The sequence below is a fragment of the Rhineura floridana genome, chromosome 2 (assembly GCF_030035675.1).
Source record: "Rhineura floridana isolate rRhiFlo1 chromosome 2, rRhiFlo1.hap2, whole genome shotgun sequence".
Lineage (NCBI taxonomy): Eukaryota > Metazoa > Chordata > Lepidosauria > Squamata > Rhineuridae > Rhineura > Rhineura floridana.
The window spans coordinates 176,573,449-176,589,360 of NC_084481.1; positions in this window are offsets into that span (position 1 = coordinate 176,573,449).

Here is a 15,912-nt window from a genome sequence, read left to right on the forward strand (position 1 = left end):
GACAGACACCCTTCTTTGCTAATTATGGGTTCCATCCCAAGGCATTCCCTAGTAGTGCATCAAATGTACTGGTGCCTGCAGCAGGAGAATTTCTGCAGGAATTACAGGCCGTGCAGCAGGTGCTTAAACAGCAATTAAACGAGGCCAAACTAGAGTACAAAAGAATTGCTGACCAACATCGAAGAGAGGGGGCCTCCCTCCAGCCAGGAGATCAGGTGTGGCTGTCCACCCGCTTCCTTCAGATGCCAGGCAAGTGTAGGAAGCTGCAAGACAGTAAACTGGGGCCTTTCGAAGTGGAGGCACAAATCAATCCCGTGGCCTATAGACTGAAATTGCCTGCTACCTTCAAAATCCATCCCGTGTTTCATCGCTCTTTGTTAACGAAAGCAGCCCCTCCCAGTGAGTTACGGCCACTGGAAGCTCCGGGAGCACCCATTCTAGTAGGGGGACAGCCAGAGTTCGATGTGGAACAGATTCTGGATTCCAGAAGGAGGCATAATCAATTACAGTACTTAATTCACTGGAAGGGTTATGGGCTAGCTGACAGATCTTGGGAAAATGAAAGGGATGTGCATGCCCCAGATTTAGTGGAAGAATTCCATAAACAGTTTCCCCATCGTCCGAAACCGACAGGTGGGGGGGCACAACATGAGAGGGGGATGGTGTCAGGATGCAGGATTGGGACTCTAGCACTTCAGAGGATGAGCAGGAGATCACTTTCTCAGAGTTGGGTGAAGAGGGGGAGGGAGAACTCTCAGAGATAGTGTTGCCCAGTGACTGCAGAGGCCTTGAAACTCCAGCAGACAAAGTTACAGACACTACTCAGGAATTTCCCACGCTTACCCACCTCACTGAGCCAGAGCCGTTAGACCAAGAAGGAGGGGGGATTCCACTCCCTCCTCAGCCAGGGAAAAGTCAGCCTGATGGGCATGATGCTCACCCCCCCTTTCTCCAATCCCAGAAACAGAATCTTCAGAAGAGGAGGGGGAGGCAGAACTTCCACCCTCACCACGAACCCAGAGAAGGGAAAAATGAGTCAGGGGGAGAGAGAGAAGGGGCGGGGAAGAAATTGTCCTAAGGCGGAGTGAGAGAATTCACGCCAGAAAGCCCCCTTAAAAAGGATAAGGGGGGGTGGGAATTCCTTGTTCTGTCAACTCTCTTGCATGTCGCAGGACACGTGTATTGTGTTGCTTCATGAGGACACGTAGTCTCTGTCTAGATATTACATTAATAAAAACTGAATTGCTTTCATCGACTGGTGTGATTCCTGAGTCCAGCCCTGGACACGACAGTCAGGAGTATAGACCAAGAGGCTAGACACCTATCAGGGGCACCCACAGCAGAATGGTCAAAGCTGAGACACCAGACTAAGACTCATCCAAACTCAGAGGAAGGCAATGGCAAACCACCTCTGAATAGCTCTTACCACAAAAACCCTATGAACAGAGAATCCAAAATGCAACACGAGATAGTGCTGGAAGATGAGACCCCCTGTTCAGAATGCACTCAATGAGCTACTGGGGAAGAACAAAGGACAAGTACAAGAAGCACTATGACTAATGATGCATCTGGGTCAAAACCGAAAGGAAGCCCAGAGGCTGATGCACACAGATGCAAAAGGAGAGTCCAGAGTTGTACGACGCACACAATAGGAACATGGAATGTGAGAAGCATGAACCAGGGAAAGTAAGAAATTGTCAAGTGAGAAATGGAACATATCAAGATTACAATACTTGGTGTGAGTGAATTAAAAATGGACAGGAATGGGACATTTTCAATCAGTCACCGACAAAATATTTTTATGCAGGAAATGAGAAATTAAGAAGAAACAGGGTTGCTTTAATAGTGAGAAGTGATGTAGCAAGAGCAATTAGGATCTACAACGCAAGGTCTGAGTGAGTGATATCAATGAGATTTAACAGGAAACCTATTAACATAACCATCATCCAAGTCTATGCTCCAGCTGCAAATGCAGAAGAGGAATTGAAGAGATTTTATGCAGAGGTGCAGGAAGAAATTGATCACGCACCAAAGCAAGATGTGCTGATAATCATGGGGGACTGAAATGCAAAAGTAGGGAACAGAGAAGAACTAGAAATTGTGGGGAAATGGGGCTTAGGAGATAGAAATGAAGCAGGAGAAAGACTTATTGAATTCTGTGAAGCCAATGTTTTGTTTTGTGCAAACACATTCTTTGATCAACTGAAAAGATGACTGTATACATGGACATCACCAAGTGGTCAATATAGGAATCAAATTGATTATATAACTGGTAGCAGAAGATGGAGAAGTTCCATACTTTCTGCAAAAACAAGACCATGAGCAGATTGCGGTATAGATCATGAACTATATAGATCATGTGTAGATCAGAGACATTATCAGGGAAGTTGGCAAAAAGACATTACCTCTAGTTAAAAAGAGAGAAAGACCTCAATGTATGACTGAAGAAACTTGTACGTAGGGACAAAGAGAACTATTACAATAGTTATTGTATAGAAATGGAAGAGGACAACAAAAAGGGAAGAACAAGAACCCTATTCCCACAGATTAGAGAAATGAAAGGGAAATTTAAACCAAGAGTAGGGATGTGGAATAATCAACAGGGGAACACACTGACTGACCGAGATGAAATAAAAGGAAGATGGAAGCAATACACTGAAGAACTCTATAAAAGAGATGACAGATTCATTCATGGAGGAACCGTATGATGAAGAACCAGAAATGTTAGAATGTTAGGTGAAAGCTGCTCTTAAAATACTTGGAAGAAACAAATCACTAGGAATAGATGGCATACCAATACAGCTGCTACAATTTACTGAGACAGAACATGTCCAAATTTTGACAAAAATCTGTCAAGAAATATGGAAAACTAAACTATGGCCCACAGACTGGAAGCATTCAATATACATCCCAATTCCAAAGAAAGGAGTTCCCAGGGAATGCATTAATTATCGAACTATTGCCTTAATATCCCATGCAAGTAAAGTAATGCTCAAGATTCTACAACAAAGGCTGTTACCATATATAGAGTGAGAAATGCCAGACGTCCAAGCTGGATTTGGAAAGGGAAGAGGCACCAGAGATCATATTATAAACATACATTGGATAATGGAACGGACCAAGGAATTTCAGAAGAAAATCACCCTGTGCTTTATAGATTACAGCAAAGCCTTTGACTGTGTAGATCATGAAAAACTATGGAATGCTTTAAAAGAAATGGGGGTGTCACAGCATCCGATTGTTCTGATGCATAACCTATACTCTGGACAAGAGGCTACTGTAAGTACATAATATGGAGAAACTGACTGGCTCCCGATCGGAAAGGGTGTGAGACAGGGGTGTATCTTATCACCCTATTTGTTTAATCTGTACACAGAACATATCATACGGAAAGCAGGATTGGACCAAGATGAAGGAGGTGTGAAAATTGGACGGAGAAATATCAATAATTTAAGATATGCAGACGATACCATACTACTAGCAGAAACCAGTAATGATTTGAAACGAATGCTGATGAAAGTTAAAGAGGAAAGCACAAAAGCAGGACTACAGCTGAATGTCAAAAAGAGTAAAGTGATGACAACAGAAGATTTATGTAACTTTACAGTTGACAAAGAGGACATTGAACTTGTCAAGGATTATCAATACCTCGGCACAGTCATTAACCAAAATGGAGACAATAGTGAAGAAATCAGGAGAAGGCTAGGACTGGGAAGGACAGCTATGAGAGAACTAGAAAAGGTCCTCAAATGCAAAGATGTATCACTGAACTAAAGTCAGGATCATTCAGACCATGGTATTTCTGATCTCTATGTATGGATGTGAAAGATGGACAGTGAAAAAAATGGATAAGAGAAAAATGAACTCATTTGAAATGTGGTGTTGGAGGAGAGTTTTGCGGATACCATGGGCTGCAAAAAGGACAAGTAATTGGGTGTTAGAACAAATTAAACCAGAACTGTCACTAGAAGCCAAAATGATGAAACTGAGGTTATCATACTTTGGACACATAATAAGAAGACGTGATTCACTAGAAAAAATAATAATGCTGGGAAAAAGTAGAAAAAGAGGAAGGCCAAACAAGAGATGGATTGATTCCATAAAGGAAGCCACAGACCTGAACTTACAAGATCTGAACAGTATGGTTCACGACAGATGCTGTTGGAGGTCATTGATTCATAGGGTTGCCATAAGTCATAATCGAGTTGAAGGAACATAACAACAACAAGAAGAAGCATGATTGCAGGGGAGTAAATCCCATTGAACACAATAAGCATGCAAATGATCAATCCATTCTCAGCAAACTTTCACAGGATCCCATTTCTTACCTCCTGGATTAAGAAGCAGAGAAATTCACTAATACGCAAAAAACTTTGAGGTTTAAGAACGTACCTATAGCCCACAGATATTTCTATCAAACTTTAAATAGCAGGGAAATTGGGCAGCTATAGTGAATGCACCAGGGGAGCAGGACACCTGACCTCCTCTCTGAGATATTGTACTGCCCTACAAATTTGTCAAAATGCAAACACAATTTGGGTTGCTCTTTTACAGTCTAATCTACTTGCTGTGTAGCTTGGAAGAATTTGGTAACGTGCCTCTGAGCATATGGTGAGTGGTGGCAACACCTGCAATCAGCCCAAATAACAGAAACAAGACTTGTGTTGTGCTCATCTTGTTTTAGCAGGGAAGAAGCAACATTATTAAGACAGTTGATATAGTTCAGATGATCACTTTAAATATGTCTGATTTCCTTTGCAATTTTAGTGAAGTTTCCTTTAGGAAACCATTTTCTTTTGTTTCTATTTCTGTGAGTATGTGAAGTACAGCAACACTTTGCAAAATCTACACTAATTGTGGAATAATGGCACGGACTATTCTGCAGAATAGTCTCCAGTAGACATCAGGAGTGTCTCAGTTTGCACAAATAAAACAGTGGGAGGTGAAATATATTCTAGCCAAATGCTAGGTGTGCTCTATGTTTTTAATTGACCGTGCCCACCTTGCCTTAAATGCAGTGATTTAAGCATAGCAGGCTCAAAACATGCATCCTCTTTTTTCCAACAGCTAGAGTCATTGCTGAAGTAGTAACATATTGTAATCAGTCTGATTTTACATCAAACTGCAGTTTCAGATTCAACTGTTAATGCACCCAAAATAGAAATAGAGCATAACCTCCGATTTGAAACACAAAAGGCTGTCTTCACCATCATATGACATTGACCAATAAAAAGGCTTTGACATTATTAAAAGTAAATTTGACACAGATTTCTAGGATGAATAATGAGGGAAATAAAATTTTCTAGATTAGATTCTCTGTAAAAACATTAGTAACACAGGAAAGAAGCAAAGTAAGAAGAACACCAATAAACATACAAAAATATAATTCTCCATCTTTGGATATGCCACCACTCACCATATGCTCAGAGGCACATTTTACCGAACTCTTCCAAGCTACACAGCAAGTGGATTGGAAGACCAACCTAAATTGTGTTTGCATTCTGACAAATTTGTAGGGCAGTACAATATCTCAGAGAGGAGGTCAGGTCTCCTGCTCCCCTGGTGCATTCACTATAGCTGCTGAATTTCCCTGCTTTTTAAAGTTTGATAAAAATATCAGTGGATTATAGCTACGTTCTTAAACCGCAAGGTTTTTTGCGTATTAGTGAATCTATGCATACACGGAGATAGGGATCACTGAAATTATCTTCTGACTGAAAAATTGAAGTGGCCTCTTTTTGTAGAATCACAAGAGTTGCATGAGATTAAACTGGGAGGCATCATAATCACATCTTTGTATCCTTACAACAATCCTGTGAAGTAGGTTAGGCTGAGAGATAATGACTGGCCCAGGGTCACTCATTGTGTTGCATGACTTAGTGGGGATCTTGAACCTAGGTCTCCCAGTCTTAGTCCAACTCTCTAACCATTACACTACACCGGCTCACTTAAAGTACTATCAGTCCATCTAGCCTGCTTGAAGTGCTCTGAAGGAAAATAGAGAGAAGGGTCCTTTAGGGATCTGGGAAAATGTCTCACATTCACCATGGTATGTTTATGGATCCCTATGGACTGTATTTAAATCCCATTGGAAGAGTCTAGGTAGTCTCTGACAACTTTATTGAGGGATTGACTCAGTCTGTGGATTTCTCTTTCCTCTTCTTCTGACCAGGTTCTTCCAGCACACTGGAATAGTAAAGAGGAAAAGGCCCTCAAAATACCTGCTTAGCAGCTGTCTTGCTGCTGAGGTCTGATAAACAATGGGACTATTAGCAAGAACACATTATCATTCCTGGTGATATTTCATAGGGTATTTGACAATCCATAGGGGCTGCTTCTGCTGCTCCATAAATAAGATATACTATTTAATGGGTCTCTTTTATCATAACATCATAGTGAATCTACAAGAACATCACTTAACTTGCTCTATCCATCTTTCACCCACCATGTCCTTATAGATATGAACAAACTGAAAGAACAGGTTAGATTTTCTATTATTAAAATTGTGTTGTTTTTTTTACTTTGCATGCTAAATATTGCCCCATCCCCATCAGGTTGGGTAGTGCCCAATATATCATAAAAAGTGTTTGACTGAGGGAGTGTAGTTTTGAGATACCTGGGGGATTATGAAAAACATTGTGAAACCAAGTGATTGTGAGCTATGGTCTACACACTTGAGCTGTACATATTCCCAGGCAGTTGGGTGTATGGGAAATACTGTATATTATGCTAATATTCTCTTGCCCTTCCTTAAGAAACTCCCTCTGCAGAGTTATGCTGTAAGTATGATGTAACATACCTTCCCAGAAACAGTTTTGTTATGTATAAAACAAGCCAGCATACGCATTTGAATATTCCATTCCACTGACCTACCAGTTTCATCCATTATTAACTTATTAAAATAAAGCATCAAACGAATTGTGTTGCAATTTTACAAGTGTTTAAGGTCAGGGGATTGGGGCTTTTGCAACCACAAATTAATACACCTATAGCTTTTTGTGGCAATGTAACTCTGCTGAAAATGGCTGCATGCTTGGTTTTGAGAGTAGTACAAATGAATTCTTGCTCATATTAGTTAATGTGAATTTTTGTATCCATTTTGATATTGCTTCGAAGAAGAAAGATTGTTATTATCATTTTTATGGATAGCCTGCATTTGGTTCCTATAGGGCAGCCTTTCCCAACCAGTGTGCCTCCAGATGTTGTTGGACCACAACTCCCATCAGCCTCAGCCAGCATTGCCAATGGCTGAGGCTGATGGGAGTTGTGATCCAACAACATCTGGAGGCACACTGGTTGGGAAAGGCTGCTATAGGGCCTCAAGGCAGCTTACAACATATCAAATGGAAAAAAAAAATCTGCCTTATACTGAATCATACCACTGGTCATAGTTCCTCTTGCTTAACCCTGCTAGCAAACATCCATTTAACTGGACATAACAAGGGATGAACTCAGGATCTTCTTCCTGCAAAGAGACTGAGCTATGGTCTCTTCTCACATATTAACATTCATATACATATTTAAAAGAGCAAATAAACATCATCATAGCACTAAACCCTTTAGACTCGCTTTCCAAGAAACTCAGTTCAGACGTGGGTATCTGACCTACATCTTCTTCAATGAAGACATATTTTAATCCCAGCGGATCAACAGCCTCCTTTGCCAGTTTCCTGCTTCTGATACAGTATATTTACAGAATGTTTTATGGTTGGTCTTAATGTTTTTAGCAATATGCTTCTAAATTCTATTTTTGCATCCCTTATTGTAGTGGTGGTGAACAGAGGTGTAGTTGTCTGGGGTCTCAGGGCCTCTTAGACCCCTTACTCTTTTGGGAGCAGGGTTTCAGCATCCCACGAGCCAATCAGTATGAAAGAGAAGTGTGTGAAAAGAGTCTTCTCACATGCTTCCTTGTCCTTTCCTGCTAAATGGAGCCAATCAGAGTGAAAGAAGACTCTTCTCAGTAGCTAACACTCCCCCCTTTCATGCTGATTGGCTCCTAGGGATGCCTGTTGTTGTGGGAGAAGGTATTAACAAGGTTCTCTTTCTCAACTCAGCAGCAAAAAAGGGTGGTGGTGGCTGTAATTGTCATGAAGAGACTCTGCGCTTCTGTATTTGACACTACACTACTGGTGGTGAACCTGTGGTCTTGAAGGGGTTTGTACTAACCAAAAGATTTGAATTCTGATTCAGTGCTTCAGAAAACAACCCAGTTTGTTTTTGACCACTTCAGAGACTGACCTCAGGTCTGAATCCAAATCTAGGTTTGGGAAAATCAAACCTTTGTTCCTTCTCATTCATTTTTATGGAGAAATTTTTAAAAAACACTAACTTTTTTCCTTTTTAACAGAATTGGATTAACGTTTCAGGATAAAGCCTGCCAAATAACAGACAAATAGGTTCAGGGTTTTCTTTACTTTTTCTTTCTTTTTTTTGAGCTGGGCATATTTAAAATTTAATTTTTTCCCCTAAAGAGGAAACTTCTATCTATAACTTTTAAATTTTGTTTCTGAATTGAATGAGATTTGCAGGCATAGTAGCCTTGTCTGAGGAGACGAATACTGGTAAATTTCAGAAGAATAGCTGCAATGGTTTTCCTGCCATGCTCCTCCCCCTTTTTTTGCTGTTGGGTTGAGAATGAGGTCCTTGTTCATGCCTTCTCCCACAACACACATCCCTAGTAGCCAATGAACTTGAAAGGGAGGAGTGTTAGCTGCTGAAAAGAGTCTTCTCAGTAGCTGACTCGCCTCCTTTCACTCTGATTGGCTCCAATCAGCAGGAAATAATAAGGAAGTATGTTAGAAGACTCTTCCTTTCATGTTGATTGGCTTGCAGGATGCTGGAGACATAGGAACCCTGCTAGGACCCTGCTCCAAAAAAGAAAAGGGACTAAGACCCCCACCCCCGAGACCCTGGACAACTAAACCCCTGCTCCTAAGTAAGAAACTTGCCAAATTTCAGACAGATGGATGCAGGTTTTCTTGTGCTAGGTGTCTTTAAGTTGAACGGAGGGGGCACTAAAAAGGATCCATTTCTATTCATATGATTTTGTGGACAATGATTTTAATATGAAAATGGTGTCGTGGAATTTACGATGGGTTCTGTTTTGTGGGAAACTCAATGAAGAAGCCAAATCCTGTTTTAAGGTTGTTTATTCAGTGAAACACTTCACTGGAGCAAGTACAGAACTAAAATGGTGGTTGGGTACAGACATATATATGCCCCTACATTCGGTACATAGCAACGGTCTCATCCAATTATTCTGTGCTACTGTGATGCTCTGCCCCCATACTAGACACCCTCCCCTATGCATTCTTGCGATATCAGTATCCCTGGCACATGTTCAGTCTGCTACAGCAGTTCTATTCACTATTGTATACATGACTCCCCTGCCTAGAAGGAATGGCGGCCAGAATCCTCTTAACTGGCATACATTGTATAGGTGCCCTAGGAAACCTGCAAAATTTCAGAACGATAGGTGCAGGGGCTAGGGAGTTATTATTAAGAAAAAACAGCTTCAGCCTTGTGTTCTGCTCAGTTGGCACCAAAAGTCACAGAAATAAATAAATATGATTTGATAGGAGTAGTAGATGTGGGAATGTGGCAAAGAGGCAGAAGGATTTTAATATTTTCCAAGCGGGCACCACCAGCAGAACAAGCAAATACTATAGATGATACATTCAGTGATAAAGAAGTAAACAAGGTGATACATTTTTTCAGCAACCCTCCCTCAAAGCTCTGTGATTGGAGAGCCCTAGTAAAATCATTCCTTCTGAAGCTAGACTTGCCTGTCACAAAACTGCCTCTCCCCTCCTTGGCCATTTCTTATATAGCAAGCTTGGGGAGAAATGTTTCCATTTTTGCAGGCACACTGTTGACACAGTTTCTGAAACGTCCAAATCTCCAAAACACCCCAAATTGTTTTGGAGGCCCCTGATTTGGTTTGGCATGATTCCAAGGGATTCTGCTTTGACTTGGACAAGGAGCAAAATCTTCTGAATCAGCCTGGTTGAGTTTATGATTTAGGATTCATCCAAGTACAATGTGCAGATCTAGTTCCCAGTACTAAATTACCTCTGGGGTCTAGTATTGCCACCCAAAGTGATTTTGTGGAGAATTCTGCCCATTTGAAGTTTCTAGAAGAAACGTTTTCCTGGCTTGATAAAATGTGAAGATGCCAATTGGTCATCATAATATAATAATAATTCTATAAATATATTTCAGTACCACTTGAAATGAGAGCCAGTGTGTAGTGGTTAGGTGCTGGACTACGACCTGGGAGACCAGGGTTCAAATCCCCACACAGCCATGAAGCTCACTGGGTGACCCTGGGCCAGTCACTGCCTCTCAGCCTCAGAGGAAGGCAATGGGAAACCACCTCTGAATACCGCTTACCATGAAAACCCTATTCATAGGGTTGCCATAGGTTGGAATTGACTTGAAGGCAGTCCATCACCTTCACCACCACTTGAAACACCTGCTTCCACTGTAAGACACAGTATGTCTCTGAATACCAGTTGCTGGGACTCACAGTGGGGACTGAGGAGAAACAGTGTTTGTAAGAATCCTTAAGAAAAATAGTTTTTAAATTAAAAACACAGTTGTGACTGTGAGCCTTAAGAGTCAAATGATTAGTGTAAACCAAAATCAACTCAAGGTCAAGATCAGCAAAGTCTACAGATTCAGTGTGTTGAGGAAGGGGTTGGACTATAAGACTTCCAAGGTCTCTTCTATAAATCTATTACTATTGCTCTGATCCAGATTATTGCAAAAGCAAATGGGGTCTTTAGATGGACTACTAGATAGTGTAGCTGATTTGCAAAACTGGGGGGGAAAAGCCCATAGAGAGTTATATAAAGCAATAGGAATGGCTAGTCGTAGTTCCCCACAGCTCATAAGTTCCAAAGTAACTTGCCACTGGCAGCTTGTGCAGCACAAGTGTAACACACAAGAACTGGATTGAAAGAGTTGTGCAATTTTGCCAATGGTGGTGTGGGTAGGATCAGGACTGGGTTAAAGGATGTGAACCAGAGCCAGGTCCATTATACCAGATCCTATAAGTTGATGCATTGCAACACAGTAGCTCACAGGATTGGGATTCCCTTGTCTCATAGATGTTTGTAAGAATCCTTAAGAAATCCTTTTTTAAATTTAAAAACACAGTTGTGACTATGAGCCTTTATTTATTTAAAATATTTCTATCCCGCCTTTCTACCCTATAATAGGGCACTCAGGGCGGCTTACAAAAGTAAAATCAAACACGTACATAATAAAATTGTAAACAATAAAATCACAAAAACATTAAAATAAATTAAAATACATAAAATACATAAAATACAATATATATTGTACAATATATATATATATATATATATATATATATATATATACACACACACATATATACATATATATAGGGAGTGGTACTAAAGGGGACTACAAGGGTAAAATTTAATGTAGAGGGTATAAATCATAAAATCAGTGTCAGGTTCTATCGTCAGTCCCTCCCAAAGGCTCTCCGGAACAAGATCGTTTTCAGAAGTCTCCGGAAAACTATCAGGGAGGGAGCAAAGTGGACTTCTTGGGGTAGGGTGTTCCAAACTTGGAGGCCACCACTGAAAAAGGTCTCTCCTGTGTGCCTGTCAGTCTAATGTCTTTCACTCCAGGCACGCAGAGGAGACCAGAGGCAGATGATCTTAAATCCCGGGCAGGTACATATGGGAGTAAGTGGTCCCTTAAGAGTCAAATCAGTATAAGCCAAAATTCCAGGCCTCTCTGCCCACCCCTCATAATTCTCCTCAGGCCACATCCACATTCCTTAATCCACATCCTCCACAGCCCTGCTCTGTATCCTTTTTGCTGGCTTTTGCCCATCCAAATGTGTCTTTGGACTGTGATGATGGCTCTTGCTTGCCTGGATGGAGAATGGAGAGATGTATTTGAGCATGACGTGTACGTGTACAAAACATGCGTGTGTAGAATGTAGGCTACTCTACAAAGGCAAGAGTCACATCCATTGGCCTGCCCACTTTTGCCTGTGCCCCATCTCCCACTGGCGTGTGTCCCCAAGACGTTTGGCCATGATGGAGAATGCATCCCATGGGTGGAAAAAGATGCTCCACCTCTGACCTAGATGGTTTAAAATGAGCCAGTATGAACTCCTTCATTATACATCACACATTGTACATCAAGTATGCAGATAAATTATCAGTGTTTCCTCCATAATTATGAAGCTTCCTTTATGTGAGAGTAACTAAAGGCAAACATGAGTAATTTTTTGGAAGTGCGGCCCAAACTCCTAATTTAGGCTGTCTTGATTATTAAATTTGAACCAGCATACAGGTCAAACTAGCCCTGAAACAGAGCTAGAATGATGAGGAATGGGTGGTGGAATAAAAAAGGATTCCACCTCCCACATCCAAAAGCTGGCTTTGTGAAGAAAGGGAGGACATAAGAAGAAGCCTGCTGGATCAGACCAAAGGCTGTCTAGTCCATCATCCTGTTCTTACAGTAGTCAGTCAGATGCCTATGGGAAGCCTGCAAGCAGGACCTGAGTGCAACAGCACTTTCCCTACTTGTGGCACCAAGCAGCTGGTATTCAGAAGCATATTGCCTCTGACAGTGAACACAGCCACCATGGCTAGTAGCCATAGACAGCTTCATCATGAATTTGTCTCATCTTTTTAAAGGCATCCAAGTTAGTGGCAATCACTACAGCTTGTGGTAGAAAATACCATAGTTTAACTACTCACTGTGTGAAGAAGCACTTTCTTTTGTCTGTCCTAAATCTCCCAATGTTTCAGCTTCATTGGATGTCCACGAGTTCTAATATTGTGATATTATCCAAACCTTGCAAAATCTTACACATTTCTTGTCATGTTCTCCCTTACTTGCCTTTCTTAAAAACGAATGGGGTCAGTGATGCATTGCCTCCCACTTTCCAAAGGCAAGGCAACTATAGAATGGTGGGGTCTCCTCTTCCAAATTCAGCTGCTTGGTTGAGTAAGGAAGGAAGGTGAATCTATCACTGGGAAGCCAAAGGTCACTTCAATGAGTCTGGAGCTTAGAGAGTAAAGGGAAGCATGGTGGCCCCACCCTTGCTCATCTCACGGTAACAGCCTCAGCAATGAACTAGAAGGCCAAGATGTATGACTGTCCCACTTCCTCTTCTTCCTATCAATCATTGACACCGTAGCCACAGGCTCTGGCTATTCGCCCTACTCAGCCACATGCTCAAGTGGTGAGTGGGATCAGAGCATCTTGCTGCTGTGACTCAAGCACATGTTTTTTGCATGGTGGTATTACAATTGAGGTGTTGTGTCTTTCTAGAATTCTCATCCCACAGAAGTGCAGCAAGCCCCAATGTTGTTATGTTTCTGGCGTTTGTTAAAAACCTTTCTCCCAAGTCTTTTAAAATTAGTTTTATTTCTGCAGTTTTAAAAATTCCTGTTGGTTTATAATTTTTTTCCTAGATCTGTTTTATAATCTATACTATGCCCTCTTTTTTATTATTATTAAATCTATTTCTGTATTGCATGCTGATTGATTGATTGGGTTTATTTATATGCCACCTTTCTACAGCATGCTGTGCCCAAAGTGGCTCACAATGAACATTCAAAATATCAAAATACAAAGCGCTGGGGGTGCAGAGAGGAGCAAGTTTACAAAAGCCAACAATAAATTCAAATAAGACAAAAATCAACCATTTTTGTTGATGTAGAATAAATCATATTACAAACTGATAGCTAAATTGGATCACCCTGGCAGTCAAGCAGCTCAGCCAACACAATACATCCGCTCCAGCTACAAATGCAGATTGCAGAGTCCATCACATTTCAAAGGCCCTGGTGCAGTCTGGAGTCATGGGAATCCTGCCAATTCAGAAGTTCCCAAAAAAGGACTTCAAGTGGTCAGTTGATGCAGGCCAGCATTCTGTAAATTCTGAAGACGTAGACAATGTAGAAAATTAGAATCATAACTAAGTCATACATGGAGATAATTTCAAAGTAGGTGTATGTACTGTGATCTATCCACCCTGAAGATCTTATGCAGATGAATCCAATCAGCAGCAATGACAATTGGGCCACTTTCAGCATGGCTAAGTAAGAGCCCGCATAGACTCTATCCAGCAACCCAGAGTTCAGCCCAAAGGCAGAAGATGGTGTAGAGGAGGGCATCGAGGCACCCCCACTGCTGGCATCTGTGCGGATCACCCTCACCCCATGAGACATCTTGCTTACACCTTTTCTGTATTGATGTTGTTTGAGAAACTTGATCCTGGATTAATGTCAGAAATAAGTAGCCTTCTTCTTATGAGTTGCACCCTATTATATATATTATATCATAGGAAGGCCACACAAATTCACTGTCCAGTTCTGTAGGAGCATGAGGCTTGCTGGGGAAGCAGGCACAGAGCATACATGAGCTTGCATAGATACACAGGGCACTACTAAAACAGCTATCCAAGACAATACTGGTTCGTTGTTTAGTTGTGCTGTATTTTGTACTTTTATATTTTATGGTCAGGTGGCATTGGTTTTTTGGGGGGATTATAAGCTGCTTTGTGGAGGAAGTGCTTCAAAAAGAGGGGTATAAAATTTTAAAACAAATAAAATGAAAAGTTGGGAGAAAGCAGTATGGAGAAGGGAGAGGAATTGCAAGAGGAGAGGTGGAGGGGGATGGGATGGGAGAAGCATAATAGCAAGAGGAAGGTGTACACACAGCCCAACAAAAAAAAATTTTTTTTTAGTTGCCAAGGATGTTTGAATGACTTTAGGGTATTTTGGGGGTGCTAAATCCAAAAATGACATTCGTTTTGCAAAATTGGCTCTAGTTTTTGAGATAATGGATACCCCTCAAATGACGATTGTACCCCAATACGACCTGTAGCTGCTGACATATGCAGCAGGGTTTGGTCTGTCTTTTTACTCTTGAACATTGTTTTGCAAGTTTATCCATTGCATATAATATCATATTGATACTTTTTTTTTTTGAAGAGGAATATGAGCTCGTCACGAAGAGGCTGCTTAAACAATCCTTTTTTTATCATTAGTTTTTATTCAAATTTTCAAAAACAAAACAAAACAAAACAAAAATAATTAAACAATAAAATAAAATGTTGACTTCCGATTTGTCGCAGATCAGTTATAGGTCTACAATATATAACAAACCTGTCTCTTAAATTATATTACAAAATCACTTTCCTCCAGTAGTTATCTTAATTAATCATCAAATCTCATAAACATTACTTTATTCTTTCCACAAAAAGTCAAAGAGAGGTTTCAATTCCTTGAGAAATATATCTATCAATTTTTCTCCAAATAAACATGTCGATTAATCCATCTCATCAAATCTGTTAGGTCCAATAATTTCAATAGCCATTCTTCCATTATCAATGTTAATTCCATCTTCCATCTTCAATAATCCTGTTAAGTCCAGTAATTTCAGTAGCCATTCTTCCATTATCAATATCCCATAATAATCTTGCTGTCATAGCCATAGTCATATAATAAGAGTCTGATGGGAATTTCCTTTATCACAAATATTTCCTTGCCATCAATTCTGAATGTGTTGCTGAAATATTGTTGTAAAATATTGTTGGAAAAACTAAAAGCAGGGATCTTTGATGGTCCTAAAATTCGTAAACTCATCAATGATTTGAATTTCACTAAATTTATGAATGATGTTGAAGCTTCTGCCTGGTGTAGTTACGTCTCAGTTGTCAAGAACTTCTTGGGTAACCACAAAGCAGACAATTATGAAGAATTGGTGCAAAACATGCTCGCTAACTTTAAACATTTGGGTACTAATATGAGCATAAAGGTGCACTATCTCCATAGCCACTTAGACAGATTTCCGGATAATCTTGGTGATTTTAGTGAGGAACAAGGGGAGAGGTTCCATCAGGATATAAAG